Here is a 19939-nt window from a genome sequence, read left to right on the forward strand (position 1 = left end):
TTGTAGATCTGCTGTTTTCACTACTTTTGTGTGACGGCCTTGTATGATGAAGCAGGGCTTTGCTTTGCGAGATACAAGGTTTCTGCCCGACAGTGACGATTTACTTTGTTGGCCGCCCAGCCCCCAAAATGGATCAAAGGCTGACATTTATTTTTAATTTTTTCCTAATGGCCGGCCTGGACCGGCCGGGAATGAACCGGCCGTTCGGGAGTTGTCCCGCTTTTCCCAATGGCCAGCACGTCCCTGGTATGGAGTGCCGTGACCCCAATCTCGGGCGAGCGGGCCGCGCCAGAATAAGACCACCACACAAGACGGCAATCCGGGGACGGGGGAGGGGAGGTGGGTGGGGGGGCACATAATGGGTTAAGTCACTTTCGGTTAACGTCAACGTGGGGAAATTGATTCTATTCACAATTGAGTTATGGCAGAAATTGTTTGACACGAAACGCTTCTGACAGGCAATCGCACGCGGAAGAGGCTCGCGCCAATTATGGGATATTGCCGTTCCACTCCGCCAAAATGGACTTGATTGAATCGACGGTGAATCGCCGCCAACAGTAATATGTTGCAGCATTTTTCTTTGTGCGTCTGCGTGCCGTTTTGGCGGTGGCTTCGCCCGGTTGGGGGTCTTTTGACGCTTAACGGGACCTTGGAAGAAGAGACATAAATCATAGTTAAGCCCCCGCCTCCCTCGATGCAAACACACGCTCACAAAATAGGGTTATTTGTAATAATTAGTGGGTTCTCATCTTAACCACTTGGAACCTGGGTGTGCCTATTCTGGGCATGTACTACTAGTCCAGTGGTTCTCTACCTGTGTTTTGGGGGGTCCCCAGATGATTAACTCAATGTGGAAGATTGTTTTCTCTCTCAACAGTAAACAAACCAACATAACATTTAAGTGTATAGAGGGTATCTACACATTTCTAAAGTGACAATTTAGGACTTTTTTAATACCTCTAAAATGACAAATTAAACATTGGCCAAATTGTCAAATGTTAGAGGCAGAAATTGTGAAAATAATAGCCGATCTACATGCTCACAGTGCGAGGCGTTGTGCGCATATAGATCTGCTATTTTCACAATAGAACCATGTTATACAAAATGTAACTCAGTGCTCGTCAGGGTGGGGGGTCCCCAGTTCAATTTTTTTTGGGGGTAGCATCCTGAAAAGGTTGAGAACCACTGTACTAGTCTATGTGAGAATTTGGACAATCATTCAGTGAAAATAGACGATCTACAATCTCTCAACGTGTCGTAAAATGACCCGTTGGAGAGCCTGTAGATCGGCTATTTTCAGTCCTCCTCAAAAGAGGATCCCTGGGGGAGCCCACTGGCCTACCGGGTCCAGGCGCATGCATACCACAAAGGCTCAGTGTAGCCTGACAGCGTGTCGCTGGTTCGAATCCCGATCCCGACTATCTTTTCTGCCACTCCCCATCTCTCTCCCCATTTCCTGTCAGTCTACTGTCCTATCAATAAAGACCCAAAGCCCAAAAAAAGAATCCTGGTCACTTAAGTTATACAGGGTTTAAATGTGTTTTAATAAATACATGAAAGTAATTTCTTCGCGTCCCTTTTGAGAATTGCGTCCCCTCGTTCTCCCCTGTCGTTTTATTTGACTGCTCCGCCGTGATGATCTCCACGTTGTATCGAGTTCTGGTCTGGAAGCCCAGAGGTGGCCTGGCGTCTCAGTTGATGTATCGCTGCTGAGAGATTGATTGATTGATTGATTGATTGATTGATTGATTGATTGATTGATTGATCGATTGATTGAAGACTTTGCATAGAAAAAGGTACAGTTTCATGATGGTACAGTTCACTGGTACAAGGTCAACTAAAAGGAGATCCTAGGAAAGCACTTGGCTTATTTACACATATCATCAGCGCAGCGCGTTCTGTTACATCAGCTATCAGTGGTGGTGGTGGTGGTTTGGCTCCGTCTCCATCTCCATCTCCGGGTCCGTCTCATAGCCATTATGTTGGTTCCAGTTTGATTTGGTTTCTCCAAGCTCTAGAATCAGGACCGGTCCGTCCCCAATCGCCGCCCTATTCAAGGTTTGTCAGAGCCAAACTCATGCAAACAGTAATGTGACTTGCAAGCGACAAACGAGAGATAGAATACCGATCACGCAAGTGTTGTCATTCTTAGTTTGTCCCTTTTTTTCGGACATATCAACGGCCTGCTACGGCCTGCTGCTCTAGGCAGCTGAATGGTTGTCCGTGTGTGAGAGGAGTGACACAAAGATACGGGAAGATGTGTACACGCTAGGGCAAATATTCGAATATTCGAATATCAACGTCACTATTTGACGTTGTTCACCATAGTCGAATATTCGCTTTTTTATTTTTTTATTGTTTTATCTTTAAAAGTATATAGTTTATAAAGCTTGGCTAGATAGGAAGTCAAAAGAATGAGTCATCAATGCCCCTGGTGGATGAATTTGTTAATGCTCTATACCAGGGGTTCTCAAACCTTTTTAGGCCGTGACCCCCAAAATAAACATATTTGAACTGGGGACCTCCACCCTGACAAGCACTTGGAATTGTAGGTATTACATTTAATGTGACTTGGTTCCGCAGATAAATATTTGCGAGGCGTTGTAGATCGGCTATTTTCACAATGTTCGCCTGTTGCTTACTTAATATTTGACAGTTTGGCCAGTCCTGTCGAATATTCGACTACTTTGAGGTATAATAATTTTAATACTAAAAATCACTTTTCGTGAATGCCCTAGTACTGGGTGGAGCGCCACACCTGTCACCAGCTCCCAGTACTTACCAGTTACCACACAACTCGCTGCAGCCAAGCCGTGCTACTCGTACGCTGAGTTGGCAGTGCCTGGGATCCATCCATGACCTTGTGGTCCAAAGACGAGCAAACCGGACACTAATACACTATCATAGGGATTAGGACACCTACAGCAATCCCAAGACACGTTGTTGACCAAGGGGTCTATGCTTGGCCCCCTCCTTTTTTGCCCTCCATATACCAAATATCTTTGCAGAAAATGGACCGCCTATAAGCTCACAACACGTCACGTTCAGGGGTCATGGGGCTGATTTTTATTTTTTTCAGAATGTTGTCAAAATTATCCAAAACACAGCATTCTTGCGCTGATTGACCATGACAGGTTTGTAACTCTGAGAGTGTTCAAAAGAGAGAGAGAGTGAGTGAGAGAGAGAGAATCTGTTCATCATAATTGCAACATGTCACAGCATCATGTTTTCTGAGTGTCAACAAAGTAAGCCAACTCAATCCGTCAGTTGACTTTCCAACAGTAAATAGCTTTGGGAAGGGAATGGTTCTCTCTCTCGCTCTCTCTCTCTCTCTCTCTCTCTCTCTCTCTCTCTCTCTCTCTCTCTCTCTCTCTCTCTCTCATCTTTGTGTCTTCATCTTGGCTTTCAGTTTCCCTTTCAGTTTCATCCGTCTCTCTCTCTCACTCACTCACACACACACGCACGCGCGCACGCACGCACGCACGCACGCACGCACGCACGCACGCACGCACGCGCACACACACACACGCACGCACACAGCAGGCTCAGTGGAGTGGCATGGGGAACGGAGATGGCAGCAGCAGAATAACCCATATCAGACCGGGTACGTATTATCACGCATTATTTTATGTTTTACGATTAAAACACGCAGATCTGCGAGCATGTAGAACTGCTATTTTTGAAAAAAGTATTTGAATATTTTAACTCGATTCTATAAGTGTCTTCTAAATCCTTCTGTTTTTGAAAAGAATATGTTTCTATATGTCAGTGGTTTTCAAACCTTTTCATGTCAAGGACCCCCGAAATGATATGTATTTGGCAGACTCTGTGCCGCGCAGTGAGCTTGTATATCTGCTATTTTTCAATAGCTAAAGCAGGGGTCTTCAACGTTTTTAAGCCAAGGACCCCTTAGCTGAGAGAGAGAGATGAAGCAGGGACCCCACTAAATGTCGTATAAAATTGTGTTGCAGATTCAAAATGTTAATAGATTTCTTAGACAGCTTATAGACTTGTTTGTTTGTCATCATGTTGGAGTAATGTGTATGTTCAGATATTTAACCACTTGGACCGTCAAATACTGCTGCTCTTTTCCCTCAACGAACCTCTTTGCCAAAAATAGCCGATCTACAATTCTCGCTGCGAGGCGTTGTAAGCTTGTAGATATGCTATTTTTGGTTAAAGTTCCACTCAGAACAGGGATGCTAGGCTTCACATGGTTCATGTCAAAAACATGATCCTATCACACAAAGATTTGGCGGCCCCCTGTAGTAACTCTGAGGAGCCCCTAGGTGTCCCGGCCCCCCTGTTGAAGACCTCTGAGCTAAAGCATTAGATAATTCCAGGCCTGAATGGAATAAGCAGCATTGTGAAGAAGGAGAGGAGACTGGCTCTCTCCTCGCCAACACAACAAGCAGCCATCAACAATCAACAGAAAACAAAGCAACAGCCAGACTGCGCAAACAACACCTCATCCCCACCACACCCCACCCCCTCATCTTTGTTTCTCCTCGCCCGTCATACTCCATTTAAGCCGTTAAAACCGGGATCGAGCATCTGTGTCATTCAAAAGTAACAAATAGGTGAATTATTCGACCTCAAAGTATTCAAATAGTCGAATATCCGACAGGACTGGCCACTGTCAAATAAGCAAGCAAGAGGTGAACATTGTGAACGCGAGGCGTTGTGAGCATGTAGATCTGCTATTTTCACAACATTTATCTGCGGAACCGAGTCACATTAAATGTAATACCTACAATTCCAAGTGCTTGTCAGTGTGGGGGTCCCCAGTTCAAATATGTTTATTTTGGGGGTCACAGCCTAAAAAGGTTTGAGAACCCCTGGTATAGAGCATTAACAAATTCATCCACCAGGGACATTGACAACTCATTCTTATGACTTCCTATCTAGCCAAGCTTTATAAACTATATATTTTTTAAAGAGAAAACAATAAAATAATAATAAGCAAATATTCGACTTCGGTGAACAACGTCGAATAGTGACTTTGATATTCGAATATTCGAATATTTGGTGAATGCCCTAATACATACAGATGTTCAACTAGTGCGTAGTGATGTTTTGATGTGCCGTTGTTTAGAGCGGCCAGTAGTCCGAATCGCTGGTGACGAACGCTAACCTGCCAAAGCTGGTGAACGCTAACTTGACGACGCAGGTGAATACTCACTTGGTGAATGCTAACCCGAAGCCTATAAAACTTAACCCTAAACCTAAACCTAATCCTTACCCTAACCCTAACCGGAGTACTCGGGATTCGAAACAGTGGGAGATATCGAGATTTTGCCAATATATAAGCACACTTTGTCACTTTGTGCCGTGCTATGAGCTTGTAGATTTGCTTATTTTTTTATTTTTTTTAAAGACATTTTTCAAATCTTTTTTTACATTTTGAACTGAAATGTTTGCTTCTGGGTATAAATATATATATTTTTAGATGGGTGGTCTGCGGCCAAATCTGGGTGGTCTTTGGAGTGGTCTTTGACATGAAAACGGTTAGGTGCCGCCGATATAAAAAACGGAATAAATCTGATTCAGAATTAGAAGATCTTTTTTTTTAATCGGCCTCAGGTCTGAAAGGGTTAACTCCCCCCCTACACAGTCACACACACACACACACACACACACACACACACACACACACACACACACACACACACACACACACACACACACACACAGAGTTTTGTTAAACGACTCTCTGGGTTTCTTCGCCGTTCTTTTCCAAACAAACGATGCCTTCAGGGAGCCGTGGTTCATAATGATCAGCCTCTCACTGCTCTGAATACATGTGTGTGTGTGTGTGTGTGTGTGTGTGTGTGTGTGTGTGTGTGTGTGTGTGCGTGTGCGTGTGCGTGTGCGTGTGCGTGCGTGTGCGTGTGTGTGTGTGTGTGAGTGAGAGAGCTTGCACGTGTCGGTGTGAGCGCACGTGTGTCTGTGCACAGGCCTGCTGCCTCTGTTTGGAGCATTCTAACCCACTAAAACACCTGAGGCTGATCCCACACAATGCCAACTGTTACATGATGCCAGGTATGAATTCATCAATGCTTCTGCCTCTGACAGTGTTCCAATAGTGCACTGGTTCTCAACCTTTTCAGGCCGTGACCCCCCAAATAATCATATTTGAAATGGGGACCCCCAACCCAAGCTGCACAAGCACTTGGAATTGTAGGAGTTGGCATTACATTTAGTTTGACTCGATCCATTCCATTGTGAAAATTGAATGGACAAATCAATGCATCAATAACAATAAATCCCCCAATAAATCAATAACAGTGAAAGTAATATCAGAATAATCATTCTCATCCCAGTCCAGTCAGTTCTCACGTTAGCCTTGTAATATGTGACCACATCTGATGAAACCGTCCAAATGTCAGTGATTTTTTTTTCTTTTTTTTTCTCGTTTGAATGTTGAAGATGGTTTTCATTCCACAAGATAGCTGTATTAAGGTCAGTAAATGGCAACATTAGTGTAGCAAAGTTGCCTTGCTTTGGGAGAGATTTAATGCTGTTTTGGGAGGCGGAGAATGTTGCTCTTGAGATTTGAATAGCGATTTCACAGGAGCACGATTGGTCTAAGGAATGCATTGTCTCGTATGTCAGCACGCTCGTTCTGTTTCTGCTGGAGCGTCTTCTCCTTCTCCTTCCTTGGTTTTAAGGGCAGTAGAGCAGCATTATTGTTGCCACCTGCAGAGCTACAGTATGTCAACAACCTAAATGTACTCTTACTCATTGTCCAAAGGAAAAGTAACGAAGTACATGTATTTACTATTTAAATTACTCAAAGTAAGGGTAAAAGGTAGAGCATTTAACATGTACTTTAAAAGTACAGATCCTCAAAAAAAAACTACTCTTGAGTAATTACTTGAGTACTTTTACTCGAGTATTTTCCACCTCTAAAAATGGCACAATGCGACATAGCTCTGTTTGCACGATGCTGTACCCCCTCCAACTGTATACATTATGTTCCCCCTGTTCAACTGTTTTTTTATTTTATTTTTGACACTTGCTTTGGCAATGTAAACGTGTGTTTTATCATGCCAATAAAACTCCTTTGAATTGAATTAATTGTAGATCTGCTATTTTTGAAACAAAATTGAAAATGTCATGGAATATTTTAGACCCGATTCTATGAATGGCTTCTAAATCCCCCCAAATTGTATTTATTTGCCCACGGAAAAAGATATAGGCCTATTCAAAGATTTGCTAATTGGTATGGTAATAGAGATGGGATTTATGGTTCTTTGAAGTGAACCCGATCTCTGGGATCCGTTCCTTTCAAAGAGCCGTTCAAAAGACTGGCTCAGTTACTAGTTACTTTGTAGATTTTGATTATAATTACAAATCATTTCAACCCAATATACATTTATTTCAGACATATATAGGTATATACCTGCCAATTGAAAATAGCCGATCTACAAGCTCACAATGTGTCGAGTCACGACGCATTGTGAGCTTGTAGATCTGCTATTTTCAAATGATGATTTTTCTATAGTTAATTCACTGGAAAACCTGTGAAATGGGACATTCTGCATAATGAGTACTTTCTACTATTGGTACTTTAAGTGCATTTTGATACCAATACTTTTGTACTTTTACTCAAGTATATTTTAATTCCGAACTTTTACTTGTGGCAGAGTATTTCTACATTGCAGTATAAGTAAAGAATGTTTGTACTTTTTTCCACAACTGTTCATTTATAAAGGAACAACTTCCTACTGCGAACCGGATCCCATCGTTCATTTCAAAGAGCCGTTCAAATGACTTGATTCGTTGGCGAACGTCCCACCTCTATAGAGGGTATGCGTGTGACATCACTGTTGCTGGAAGTTATGTGGGAATGCCTACTGAGTGGCAAAAAACTAATTTCTGCCATTGACAGCCCATACATCCAAACAGAAAAGTCCTATCTGATTGTATTAAACAAAACTCACCAACATTGCGGCTGTACTGAAAGATTGAATTATCCTCTTTCTATCTGCACATTTTTTGTTTGATAAAAATCCACCATAGGCATGTTATGAGCTACTTTCTGTCAAGACATTCTGTGCTTTTGTGGTTTTTATTTTTCCAAGTGTCAGAGTTTGGAAGCGCTCGTTTTCAACAACACAACATCCTGCTGCCTCCTGCATTATGTGCAAATTAGAAACAGGTGGTATGCAGGTCCGTTGAATGATTTGCAACTAGCACTTCTAAACTCCAACGCTCCAAGCTGCTCAATGTTTTGCCACTCAGTCTAGTGGACTTGTTAAAGTGGTTCCAGGTCTTAACAGGTTAAACTGTCACTTCACTGTCATTTGGAAAATATAAAAAAATAAAAAAGGTTGAGAAGCACTGCTGTAGGTTTAAGTCAGGAATATCCACTGTTTATTTTTCCCAAAGCAGGCCATATTTGATTGCATCTCCTGTTATACTGGATTATAGTCACATAAATGCCTCACACTATAACCATTTTATTTAATTACAGTGCAATATCCATAGTCTTTTTTTATTGTTTTATTTACTTTCCATAAAATGGAAACCATCCATCTACAATAGATCATATTATGATCTATTGTAGATGGATGGTAGTCATCATTGCCAGGTCACTCTTTGTTCTATTTTTTATTTTTCATATTTCTTTTGGGCTTGCTGTTTGGTTTTTGTTTCTTTCTGTTTATTCGGTTGTTGGTAGTCATGGTTGCCAGTTCCCACCTGGTGTCGTGTGGGAGTTCTGACTGCTCCAGACCGTACTGAATAACTGCTAGCTTGCAGAGCGTCTTGAGACTAGGACTCAAGTCTAAGACGTACAGGTCATCGGGTGTGTTGATTCCACCATGTAGAATTACACGATCTCCCACCATGCAACAGGACATTTGATACGTCGGAGACGGTCCTTTCCCCTTGGGCTCAACCTTCTTCCAGGAGAAGGTCGCTGGATTGAATTTACACAGAACGCTTAAGGTTCCGTTGAAGTTACCAGCAAATATGTACAGCTCTCCATTGTAAGTAAAGGCTGAATGACCCCAGTGTTTTTTTGGAAGAAGCTGTGTAGAGCCACTGATGTTTATCCAGAAGTTGGTCTCTGTGTCAAACACTCTGAGCTTGTAGTAGTGGTGCTCCTGGTGCCCCCAGCCCCCAAATACAAACATCTTTGTCCCGATGATGGTGGCAGAGTGACATGATGATGTAGGAGGCGGAGTGCCTGTGATGTTAACTACAGACCAGACCATCGTGGAGGTGTCCAGCTTGTAGATGTCATCAGTCGGTCCAGTCAGGTCGCTGACAAATCCTCCATGGATAAACATGACCTTCCATAAGACACAGGCTGAGTGGTTCTCCCTGCCTTCTGGAACAGACCCAGAAACCCTGGGTTTGAACCATCTGTGGGCGTCCACATCAAATGCATAAAGGACATTGCAGCGGTCACTCCTATCGTAGTCCCACCCTCCCCAGAGGTAAACGATATCTCCTATCAGGACAGCGGTGTGACCTACACGACTGGAGGGAACCTCTCCTCTTACAGGCGTCACTGGAGGCAACTTCTTCCATTCTAAAGACACTGTGTTGAAGACGTGCACATTGATCTGTTCCCTTCTGTTCTCACCGCTCCTTCCAAAGTAGTACAGCTTGTGTCTCACCGCTACAGCAGCACCTTTCTCCTTTGGTGCTCCTTTCTTATGCACCGTCCAAGACAACATGTTTTAATTTAACACAATAGTTAACTTTTTAGCCGCCGTTGACAGTCCTCACCGTCATTGAAAGGGTTAATACCATGGCGCCGTTGACGGTGAGGACTGTGAATCTTACTGTATATACAGTAAAGATATGATTACTTACTGTACGTCGCTCCGGTCCCGCCCGCATCGGTAATGTCGGCGATTTGTTTACAACGCACGTTGGGCGTGCACGCGAAGTGAAGCTCCTCAATGTTAAGTCAATGGAGAGGCCCATAAAGAAACTTCATTTAAACAAAATAGCCATTTTGAGACATTTTGCAGCAGATCTAAATGTAAACAAGGCACAAGGCAGGGCGCAGCCATCTTTCCTCTTCTTGTCCCACACTGTCATGTGACTAGATGACGTAATCGTTGCCGTCAAGTGATAATCCAAAAAAACAAAAACAACCCCCTTCCAGCCCTTCAAAATAATAGCGGCGGCCTATGGAGGAAACTGCGTGGCGCCGAGGCACCAAGCAACCTTCAGATTAAGAGGCACTAGATGTGTTAACAGTGAATTGATGTAAAATAAGGAAAGAACTGTTGGTTTCCTGCTCGGTAGAATAATGGAGAAAGCTCAAGAGACAAAACAGTACGCTGCTTGATTCTAGAGCTGTTTTAGAATCTTGGTAGAACGAGTCTTGAAGATAACAGCCTTGAAGAGTTCTGTGGTAAAGAGTTGAGTCTAGTCGAGTACCGGATCTGTTGAAGACTCTTGGGATGCTTCGATTTAATCTGAACTCTCCCTGAGGCTGCAGTGCTTTTTATCCTGCTGGACAGATTGCTGATGTCATCTTGTTGAGCTACCATATATCCATACATGGCCTCCCAGCAGGTCAGCCATACCTAAACATGGCGTCCCTCATCATGCATCAGCCAGCGCCATATATGGAGTGTAATAGAATTCTTTAAGCATCATACTTATATAAATAATAACATAATAAATTGAATTGAATTCTTAGAGGGTGGAGTATAATGAATACAACATTTATTGAACAATCTTATCAAGAGCTCTGAGCGACACGCATCCCCATCTGTCGCTCCCATTTCTCAGGCATGGTCCCATTATATACACGGACAGTGTGACAAGAATAGTTGAGAGGGTGTATCCTAAACAATGTCTAAAGATACAATTCTGAAGAGTCTTCCATGTATGGACTGATGACGTCGGAGCGCGCGTGGAGCCACGGTCCCGACAGCTGTTGCTGAGTCAGTCTTACTGTATTCTTAGGTAAAGTGACAGACACGTGACTGCACATATAAAACAAATAGATTACATTTCATAGAATCTATTACAATTCCTCCCTTTGATCATATATCATCATATATGGTCATTAACAGTAAATGTAATGAGATTTGTTTTCCATCTCCAGGAGGATATTTATTAGACACATTTTAATGTGGTAGGGGCGAAAAAACCAATGATGCATATCTTGGGAAAATTCCATCCTACGACCCTCAGGTTTGAGCGATCACTTCGTAAAGCCAGCATTTTGTTTGTGTATGTGTTTCTCCTGCAATTCTTCTCCACTTGAATGAATGAGTTCCTTCTTAGGTTGGTTCGTAATGTCTCTTCTTCCCTTATTTGGGCAATGTCACGACACAGGGCTTCCATGCCCCTTTTCTGATCACAACGTCCTCATAGCAGTTGGATTGACAGCGTCCTTCATAGTGGATGGGATGCAAGGCAGTTAGGGTATGTCCCTTGCACAGTTCTATCATCTCATCTGGTTGGGATGCAAGGCGGCAATTCCATGGTGATTTCCCAGACATCTTTTGGTTTCCATACATCTCATTTTTATGGCTCCGTCTCATCTTTCATGTATGGTTTAATTTATTGGATTTCATAAAACTGGAAATAGAAAACTCAGCACCAAGGGTTATCACATCCTAACCTAGAATGATTTTTATAATCTATACAGCCATCAATATTCTGTATTTTCCAACATGGCAATGGGGAGCATTTATCACTTAAACAATATTCAATTTGTAGTACAAAATGGTCATAAATAGTGCAATAATGAATGATACCTTATATTTTTACATACCTTAATGTGTGGAAGTATTTTCTTACCATAGGGTTTAGACATATTTGACATATCTTTCCTTCCATTTTTTCCATTGTTAGGAGTGTTCTTTTACCATATTGACTCAATGTTTTTGGAAACATTTTGACATCTCCTGTAATTACATTTCATCTACGCAACAATATTTCATAGCATAGACATGTTGTTACGGGTTTAGTTAGTTAGTTTATGTTAACAACACATACAGTATGTTGGGAAGAAAAGAGAAATCCGTTAAGACATCCACAACTTAACATGTGTTTCTCTCTTAAGACCCCCAGAGTATTTCAGCACCTAAAAATTGGAAAATCCTTTCATGGGAGGACCCAATTTTGCATTAAAACACTTGACACCTTTCTCCGTGCCTAAGTGATTCGTGGGAGAAAACAATCTTTCATTAGACAATCCCATGACATACAATATATTTCATTTCCGTCCAAAATGGGACTCAGGATCCCTATAGAGAGAAATCAAAAATATAGTTAGCGTGACTGTTCTTTCATTTTCAAAGGTGAAAACATCCTAATTTTGAAAACATACTCCGTATAATGCATTCAACATTATTCTCCAACAAACCAGTGATTCTCAAAAACACTGTCTTCACTCATACATACACATATATTCGACCCATATATGCTCAATATACCCGGGTATCACTCAACCTCAGACATGCACTCCTTGCATTTCAATTCAGTGGGCAGTGGCCTGTGGTTCAGGCTCCTGTTATTCCCAAACATACAGTGACTCCAAGGGTGTACCTCCCATTTCTATCAGCTGGTCATTAACCCAGCAGGAGTCCCTCTGGCCAGTAGAGAACTGAACAGGTGACCAAACAAACCTGAAAATGTACTAGAGTCATTCTATAATTGTAACTTCTTCTAGTCCTTTTATAATTAATAGCCTAATGCTCTAGTCCTCTTATAATTAATAGCCTAATGCTCATAAAAAGGCTAATTCATATCCTGTCTTCTTTTATGATTTATATTACCATTCTTCTTATACGAATTCTTCTTATACTTCTTTTATAATCCATATATTACCTCCCCCCTTTTTTGAGAAGCACTGGTATTTATAAAGCACACAATCTCCGAATTGCAGCACCCCGATAGTGGATAGTGTTTATTAGTTAAATAAGAAGGGTCCAATTTGCTATCCCCTTATTTGCTATTTCTTAACACTGATTATGTTTTATTCTTCAGAAACCATTTAGTGTTTTTACTACTAACTAAAATAGAAGTTTATAAACATATTTCTCTTTACAGACAACTCTCAAAACAGCCTACCGGTTAAGCCTGTATAATTTAACAACTTAAATAGTAACCCTTCTTATGCACAGAAACATATATTATTTTTCTGTTAAACCTGTACTTAATTTAACAACTTAAATAGTAACCCTCCTTATGCACAGAAACATATATTATTTTCCTAGGATCATATATTATATTCCTAGGCTCAGGACCCATTCCTTGGGTTACGTAGGGAATTGGTACAATTCTATATTGTCTATTAGTAGGTCAATACACTTAACACATAGATCAATCCGCTCTGGCAATGTACTGAACTACTCTAACAAGTTTCCACATTACTCATATAGATAATCTATGAGAAATAACAGTACCTTCAAACTCAACCCCATGTACGATCTACTTCCAAACTCTGAAGGCTATACAACCGATATTTAACCTTATAAATTAATGTCACCTGAAGACCACACTGTTCCTGTCATTCAGCTATTTTCGTTACCCTTGGGTGATTACAAGCTTGAACCGCTGAACTGACCTCTGCCTGTCTCCCCCAACGTTCCATGTCAGACTTTCCAACCCACTGCAGACCAAGTCGTAAGTGGCCACCAGGCGTGATCTAGCCTGAAAATAATAAATACTATTTTTTGTTGTTGTCCTTCTGTATGTTTACCCCAGAGTCAGATAATACCTACAGTACATACTAGTATGCTTACCTAAAGTACCTTTTTACTTGAGTCCAACTATTATAGAATCAGTACTGTATGTCAATACATTCAAAATAAGAGTTATATTATAATTATTTATTATTTATGTCTAAGACATTAGACCCCTCTATTCATATAAAAATGCATTATTCCTACTCTAATCTCAATAGATTTAAGATGACTACTCTATTTAGTCGGAAGAGAACAACATTTGATATTGGCCTACGACAGGGATTCATTCAAATACGATTTTAAATCATTTTAAATCAGTTATAATTATCCTTAATTATATTGGCAACAGTCAGTCTGATGCCACTGTTGTGTTCTTAAATTCCATGCCACTGCACTATTTTACATGATCTGGGTTCAATATTAATGACAATGTGACACTTATCCTATGTAAGTGTAAAAATTAGGCTTCTATTGTTAGACATCCCTGGGACCTTCTCTTAAGTCCAAAGGACTACCCCACGGCTGAACACTTCCTCTCCTGGGCATAACAATTTTCAGTGAGACAATTCTCTTCACAGACTGTCCTATGACTGGCAAGGTTAAGAACCATCCCAGTATACATAGTTATGGGCATATTAACTAAGCATACTACTACTATAAAGTATTTTAAATAGGGTTCAAATTTCACAGAATACTTCATTCCCATTCACCCTCTTTTAGTTAGGTCTATATTTCAAATCCAAAATATCATGGTTTCAAACACTCTACAAAACTCTACATGTTCTGTAAACAATTTTGATTGAGTTATAAGTAAATGGTTTATCTACATACTGGTTTGTATCACCCTGGCATAGGACTATATTTATCTAGATAGTAATGTTGCATTTTTTATCATATGGAAGCCACTTATACCTAGAGAAACAGCCTTTCTACTCACAGTCAGCTCACTACGGATCCATCAATGTCCCACCGCCACACCGCGCTCCACCCGGAGAGGAAATGCACCCACTCAAGGGAAAAAAAAATAGTCAACGGAAAGACAAAATCATTAGTTCATCAAGAGAGTTCATTCTTCCCATGTGACTCCAGGAATGTTCGTCATCAGAGTCTCTGTCCTTGTTGCCAGTTGCCACCTGGCGACCTCCGTGTGCCCTGGTGACCTCTGTGTGCCCCTCACAGTAGGTCCTGCCAATCTCAAAATGTCTCTGGAATTAGATTCCTTCTTAGTCATTGTGTTGCTCCATGTCAACACATGTCGTTCCGGAAGTGCGAATGTACGTGCAGTTTTCCTCCCAGTAATCGCACCATGCGACAAGTGAGACACTAAATGGAGACGCAGTGAGCAACTGGAAGGATTTCCCATTTTGTTCACCACTACCATGTAATGAATCTTAGTTTGTCTATGCTTTTGAGGGTTGGCCTATACCAATATGATCAAACAATACAACCATACACTATCACTATCCTTACCCCAATGTTACAATTATCTTCATTCTTCTGGTATTTAATTATAACTTCAATGATAGTAATTAAGTGGGAAATGTCATGCGATCTTATTTTACAGTTACACAGAATCTTTCTTAAGGCAATTCTGTCAATACTATGTCATGAACCGACAGTGTATTCCTGAACAGCTGCTGTGAGAGAATCGTCACACTTACTACTAGAGGCCCTGTACATTTTACAGTAATTGTACTGTCCGGAAACAGTTCTCTAGATCTGACCACATGTCCTCCATTAATAACAAATAATATAATATTATAATATTATGTCTATTTTTCCCATGGGAAAACCCCAGTACATTGGATAATTTCACTACCCATCTTACAATATTAAGTACATACATTCACCACTATTTAGTGCCCGTTTTTCAGCTCCCTTTCTTTAGATACATTTTACATGCCACATCTAAGAATTTAAAATGGTTACACTTAAAAGCTAGTCATCCAACCAATCGGTTGTTTATCCTTTCTCAAAGAAATTGCCATGTTGGCTGCTAAGACTTTAAAAATAAACTAGTAGCAGTGCTCCCCCGAGCACTGGTCTCCACACAAGTTGGAGTATGCGAAAATATACTGACAGGTTGGCAACCGTTTTTTTTTACTGTCTATATTAGGAAAAATTAGATTCTACTGAAACATTTAACTTCTTGTATGTGACATACTTGTGTAACCAGACTACACCATCACTTTGCTTGAGTTTCACTGAATTAGAGAAACATTTTATCCATAAAGTTTTCAGCCAACCATATATATTTTGCACTACTGTTTATTTCCTACCCTTACCCTTAGTCCTTGCTTGACCTATGAAGAGAATAGCCTGACAACAAGCTGACTACAGCCTATTTTAAATCAATGTTCATTAGTTCATATGGTCACTTTTATTTTGACGACTGCTAAACTGCAAAGCTAAAGATATATTTTGGACAATCTCTTCTTCAGTCCACTGGCTGAAATAAGTTACATTCTCCTTTTAAATGAGCGTACAAAGGCCAAATAGGCCCAAATATCGAAACAGCCATTCCACCCAGACTGACACACATTTGGGATGGACCACAGAAATGTTATTCTCACAGCAGCAGGGGTTGTCTTCCACAGGCCCCCACCATTCCTAAAGCACGGCACCTGTTCCCCATGTCCAGCTATTCTACACTGTCCTATCCAAGTCAGCAAATAGCATAATGTCAATCACAGCCCAAGCTGTCTATTAATGAACTACTAAACCATTTAGACTGACGTCCACTACCATGTCTATGATGTGGTTCTCACCCACAAATTACCTCACTTAATACCTGTCATAAAGCAATGCCAACCGATTTTACCGTAGTGTTAATAATTAAGAATAGACAGCTACCCAACCTTAATTTAACCCTGGTAAAATAATCTAAGTCAAGCTTTAGAGGTCAACCCAGAATGATCTGGTCAACACATACATGTAAATTTATCCATTTAACCTTCAAACATCACTGTTAATCAAACAATGTGATCTAGCCTAGTCACCAATTACTGCTGCTACAGTATATGTTCCCAATCAGCCTTAACAGTCAAACTGATGTCCCACTTAAATATTAAGACCAACTTAAGCCTTCATCAACCATTACAATCAATATATCCCCCATCCTGCCTTGGAACCAGCAGATCTTACACTATTACCAAGAGTAGTGGTCCGTTATGTTACCGTCTTATAATATCCTACTCTCATCAGGTCTGTCCCAACCAATGTGTCCCTGGGTTTTAGTGTTAAAACAAATAATGTCTATTTAATTGTGCCGAGGTTTCCTTTGCTGTATGATTATGCAAGCGTTGACGCACGAGAACAATCGTCTCCTCAATGTAGGCCTATACGCTTCTTCGTATGGCCGGTGCGGTACGCTTCTAAAATAGCCAGCAAAGGAACCCGTGCCTGCTGTGACCCTGTATCTCACTTAAAAATAGCAGACCTACAAGCTCACAGCGCAGCGCATTTCACCGTGCTGTCAGCTTGTAGCTCTGACAAGGTCCGTGAAGTGAGCAGAAAGAACATTTCCGATCTGGGAGCCGGCAGAAATAAGCCAGGCACCAAGAGCTTCAAACCTAACGTGCAGTACATAATGTATTAATATAGCCGGCTTTTAGGGGTATCTTATTCTGAAGAGACCAGCGCCGGAAACTTCATTCTGCTAACGCTATTTCTGCTCATTTCACATAGGCGCTCTGTCAACCCCCACCACGCGTAACTGTTGTACGGCGAAAATAGAACGCAACCGAAGCAGGCAGCTCAGCTGCCGTGTCAGACAGACTCACAAGAGTTTGACAGGCTAGACTAATTATAATAGGGGTTTTGTTGTAGCTCTAACACTTTAGACAAATAATAATGTGTAATTTGAAGTCTATAGGCTTACATTATAGCCTAAAATCACCGGAAAGCCGTTTTTCCCAGCCGACCATGATGGTCGGGGATTCTTTATTACCAGTCAAACTGAAACTCCAGCATTCCCTCCAAACAGTTTCTTCATTTCAGATATATTGATCGCTCGACCACGACTGACTATTTATATAAGGTAACAGACTCTCCCGTTGCCTGGTATTTTTTACACTAGCATCAGTTATTTGATATAGGCCAAAAATGTATTTCCTTACATTTTATATACTCACATTCACACCCCCAGCAGCTCGAGTCTTACGCTTTCCACAAAATATTTAAGGTGGCAAAACCCATATACGGTCTACCCAATGTCCTAATGACATAAGACCTTCTTATTCTCCAGGCCATTATACACATTGAACTTACTATTTCATAATTACATATTTCACGTCTGGTTACGTATTATTCACGTCCTCTAACGTCTCGTCTCCCACGAAGAGTTACCCGCCCACGTGCGGCGTCCTAGAGAATATTTCGTCATGCAATATTCTATACCGAGATGATTATTGCCGAAAGGCGATTCCCCAATCGATAATCAACCCTAACCCTGGTTTCCTACAGGTACTGTACTTTAACAGAAACAACCCACGATCACGTGGAGCTACGTATTAGCTTTCACCCCGAATTACACGGGTACTGTACGTTTAAACAGTATACTTCCGAGATACGGTAGATACCTTCTATACATGCAAGGCATCTCTCTATTAAATTTTGTTCATGCAAGTGCGACAGCCGCATAAAAATGTCGTGGCCTGTCCCGGGTACATGCAATTATAATGACCACGTCTGGCCTCCCAAATCATATTGTATTCACGATACTCTCACCCCGTTAAGTTCGACCGGCGATCCCTGTCCGTCAGCTGCTCTGAATCAATAGCCAGTGTGTCCTGTACAGAAAAAGAGAAAAGCTGACAGACAGATTATGCCGTGTCCCACCAGAGTCGCCACTGTAATAGAATTCTTTAAGCATCATACTTATATAAATAATAACATAATAAATTGAATTGAATTCTTAGAGGGTGGAGTATAATGAATACAACATTTATTGAACAATCTTATCAAGAGCTCTGAGCGACACGCATCCCCATCTGTCGCTCCCATTTCTCAGGCATGGTCCCATTATATACACGGACAGTGTGACAAGAATAGTTGAGAGGGTGTATCCTAAACAATGTCTAAAGATACAATTCTGAAGAGTCTTCCATGTATGGACTGATGACGTCGGAGCGCGCGTGGAGCCACAGTCCCGACAGCTGTTGCTGAGTCAGTCTTACTGTATTCTTAGGTAAAGTGACAGACACGTGACTGCACATATAAAACAAATAGATTACATTTCATAGAATCTATTACAGGAGTTCTAAGTTAGTTTCGGGTCAGCCAATGACCAGAGGGACAATTAATTATACGCCTGGTGTCGAGTCGGTCGGAGAGGAATAAACGTCATAATTGTTTCCACATTGAAAGTTTTCCCTCGCATTTTCAAACATTTTCCCAAAAAAGTTGAAATCATATTTAACAGTGTTTTACTTTCAAAATGTGTTAAAATAGAGGATAATACAGTAATTCCTTGGTATATTGGAGAGACCAGACTAACCTAAAGGCACAATGGCCGGGTTTCCCAAAGCGATTTTAGCCCATCGTAAGCCCATCGTAGCTCATGCATGGTCGTAGAGACCAAGCCCCGATCACTTTGTGAAATCTGAATGATGGTGTAGTTGTAGGGGGTTAAATAAGTCGCTCAGCCCGAACCCACGTAAACACGGGAACATGACGGTCGGGGCTTGGTCTCTACGTCCATGCGTGAGCTATTAATGGGCGAAAATGTCTTTGGGAAACTCGGCCAGTACCTCATCAGGAGGTGAATGTCTACACACAGTCTGTCGATGTGGGTCACCACACATACTTGTATATTCACACCCAATGTGAAGTGAGCGGTGGTCATGCTTGCATAACGTCTTCAGACTAGGATTTGACTCTAGGATGTACAGGCTATGCTACACACACACGTTTTGCTATGGCAAAACGCTGAGAAAAAAGGCTACAGACACACGCACAGCCACTCTATGGAGCGGTTTACCACCGCTCAAAAACCTAGATGCTGCCAACCTCTCCAACTTCAGGCCCATATCACTACTCCCGTTCCAGTACACAATTCTGTAGAAAGTTACAATCACATTGTGTGTCTCTCTCTTTAAACGGTCCTCTCTGGGTTTTCGCCGTAGTTTCCAAAACAAACGATGCCTTCAGGGACTGCAGTGCTTCCTAATGATCCAAACATTTAACTGTGTGTGTGTGTGTGCGTGTGCGTGTGTGTGCGTGTGCGTGTGCGTGTGCGTGTGCGTGTGCGTGTGTGTGCGTGC

Source organism: Nannobrachium achirus (assembly GCF_963921795.1).
Source record: "Nannobrachium achirus genome assembly, chromosome: 20".
NCBI lineage: Eukaryota > Metazoa > Chordata > Actinopteri > Myctophiformes > Myctophidae > Nannobrachium > Nannobrachium achirus.